A 3,255-nucleotide genomic window follows, 5' to 3' on the forward strand; every position below is an offset into this window, starting at 1 on the left:
CTGTTATGTTGATGCTATGGACAGTACGGGGCTCTGGGCAGAGCAGAGGAGAGGTTCCTGGAGGGGCGGCCTCTCCGCGGAGATCCAACAGATGCACAGGCATTCATCGGGAAAGGGGAAATCTGTGGGCCTGAGAGAGATGAAGGCAACGTGCAAACTTCTGAAGAGTGGAGTGGGACGGAAGCCAGGAGAGTTGGATTCAGAGAAGATAAGGTCTTATGGCAGTATTTCTTACATTATCTTTGGAGAAGGACTACGGATTCCCCCCCACCACCACCATCATGTGTCCCAGACCAATACTTTGGTGATAAAATACAATAAAACGGATTAGCAAAAATTAACAGGCATCCAAAATACAAACCCCATTTTTTTATTATTATTATTAGCTTCAGCAAGCAAAAATTGCTCTGCCAAATTGCTACAAAAGTTTTTGTTATTCTTCATTTCTGCACTTAACCTCGTGGCAGACCAGCAACAGTTTGCCTACTGGTGTGGGTCCACACAGCATGCTTTTTGAGCAGCACTGAGACCGGGCTTCCTGGCAAGAAGGGGGGGTCAGCAGCAGCAATGCGGCCAAGGTGTTTACGGAGGTGCGGTCGGCTAAGGGTCCTTTGTGCGGAACAACAAATAGGTAGTTGCAAAGAGCAGTTTCGATGGAGTGGTTGAGACAGAAGCCAGACCAAGCGGGGTTGAGGAGTTCACCAGCGTTCACAGCGACTAAAAACATGGAAGGGAAGATGAACTGCGATAGGATGCGCTTAGGCCTGGCCCAGAGGTCCCGCCCCGGCAAGGTGGGTGGGAGCGCCCGGGACCCAACGCCAACGCGGTCGCCGCCCCGTGTGCAGGGCATCCCAGCCGGAAGGGGGGGGGGGGTGGGCGGCCGAGGACCAGGGTGGCGGGGTTGCTGCGTGGCCCGACTGCCACTGGCAGGCCCCCGAGCGCACTCCGAGGAGCGCTTGGCCTTCCTCTTCAACGACGAGGCGCTCTGGGCTGTGCACCTGCAGGCCGACAAGGGGCCGCCTTCCGTGCCATGTTCAGGGGCACGGCACCGCGTGCGCCCAGATCGAGCTGCCGGAGGCGGAGCCGGCCTTCTTCCTGGCCCTGCTCCAGTTTCTCTGCTCCCCTGAGGTCAAGGCCACGGGCACACCGCGGAGAAGCATGCAGTGCTGGCGCTCGAGGCCCACGCCGCGTTCCTACAGCCGACGCGGGCCAGACTCTTCCAGGAACGGCAGCCGGCCGGCCCTTGCCTGGAGAACGCCGGCAAAAACACAGCTAGAAGGGCCATACCTGTCTAGCCTCTCTGCCGAGGGCTTCACAGACATCGCTGGTGGCCGGGCTGGGGCCGAACACCCTGGGCATTCGGAGGTACGCTTGTTCAGCATCCTAGGCCACTGGTCCGAGGCTGAGGGTCGGCGACAGCAGCCGCAGGTGAGGCCTGAGAACAAGTGCAAGGTTCTGGGCGAGGCGCTCGCCCTCATCCGCTTCCCCCTGATGACCCTCGAGGAGTCTGCTGCAGAGCCCGCGCAGAAGGGCATCCTCGTGGACCGCGAGGCGGGCAGCCTCTTCCCGCACTTGACCGGCCGCCCTCAGCCACATAAGGACTATCATCCACCAGGGGCTCTCCTGCCTCTGCAGGAAGGGGTGCAGCAGCATGAACAGCCTCCAGCAGGGGGAGAGCCGCTGGGGGTACTCTCCATCAACGAGAGCATTTTCGTGGTTGGCTTTGGGCTCTGTGGCTCCATCCACGGGCCCACTGATTACCATGTGAACATCCAGATCATCCACATGGACAGACCACGGGCCAGAACGACAGCGGTTTCAGCTGTGAGGGTTCCACCAGCACCTTCTGGAACCACACAGCGTGTGCCATGCTGAAGGGCCTGGACTCACTCATTAGGCACCAAAGGCCTGCCAAAGGTGACCCAGGAGTCACCCACGACGGAGCGCTAAGACGTGCTTTACCTTCCGCTCTGTGGCCAGGAGCAACAAGGCAGGTCCATGGAGGACAGGCTCATCTCGGAGGTCATCTTCTACACTTAGGCCCTCCAGGCCCCCAGCCTTGTCCAGGGAGGATGGCCAGGACCCTGAAGTCACCTGATGCAGATAGGCCACTCCACATTTCGTGCCAAAGCCTGGTGGCCCCCGATGCTGTCTCTCTGCCCCCTGCTACGTTTCAGACCCTCAGGAGAGGGTCTCCACATTCCCTGGTGGTGAGCACGGCTTCCTGTTTAGAGGAGCCAGGAGGCGGCTGGGTGCGGGGCGAGGGCCGTGTGAGGCAATTCCTCGGGACTTGGGGTACAGGGCTGGCTTGGTCCCTCCCTGAGCTGAGGGTTCACCGGGTCCCTGGGTGTGGTGTCCTGCCCACTGTTCCTGCATCTCACGGTCACCTGACCAAGTGCCTGACCGTCGGATTTGAATAGGTTTTTGTCTCGTGTTTGTTTTGTTTAACTGCACGTGGCCCAACGTCTCGGATTTCCATTTGTCTGGTAGGAGTATGGAGGGGGCGCTTCTAGTGCATTCGGTTGGAGTCTTGTGTTCTTTTGTTCCAGTCAGTTCACTGGGGATGTTTAGGCCATCCTGAGCCGGGCTCCCAGCACACTGGCCTGAGCTCTGGAAAGTAGGACTCGTAGGGGGGCATCCCGAGCCCCCTTGAAGTCCTGAAGGCTGCCTTCCTGCCATGCCCAGGCCCACCCAGTGGCCTAGTGAAGGGCCATACCTGTCTAGCCTCTCTGAACGAGCCCTTACCAGTCCCTGAAGCTGAGTGCATGGACCTCAGACCCTATCTTCCTGGGAGGGGCAATGCTGTGAGCCAGCCTTGGTGGCCATGTCCCTGGCTGGCCCTCCTGTACAGACATAGCCCTGCCCCACCTGGCCTCGGAGTGAGCTGTGCTCAGAGGTGCTGGAGTGCCCGGCCCCTCCCCGAACTTCCAAGTACCTCCCCACTCCCAAACCCTGTGTTTCTGCCCCAGTGATTTCTTCTGGAACCTGTCCTCCCCAAAGCCACGAGAGATGTGCCCTCCTCACACCATACCCTCAATTTTTTTTAAAATAAAAGAAATATACCTGCAAATGAACAAACAGAAAACAAAGATAACCCCAAGAACAGCTTAGGCTTTATATCAATAAGCATCATCCTTGTTTACACCAAACAGTTAACAAGAACCTATGTTTTGACATGGAATACAGACAGACGGTAGTGGGGAAAAGTGTGTAGTAGAGTAGCAAATGTTTTGGTCTAAGAGTCCAGAGGCCTAG

The 3,255-nt window shown here is 57.8% G+C and overlaps 1 pseudogene; it reads left to right on the forward strand.

Moving 5' to 3' along the window:
• Nucleotides 1–725: 725 nt before the first annotated feature.
• LOC118008642 lies at nt 726–2,040 on the forward strand (annotated as a pseudogene).
• The last annotated feature ends 1,215 nt before the right edge of the window (nt 2,041–3,255 follow it).

Source organism: Mirounga leonina, unplaced genomic scaffold (assembly GCF_011800145.1).
Source record: "Mirounga leonina isolate KUSES-001 unplaced genomic scaffold, KU_Mleo_1.0 Mir_101609, whole genome shotgun sequence".
NCBI lineage: Eukaryota > Metazoa > Chordata > Mammalia > Carnivora > Phocidae > Mirounga > Mirounga leonina.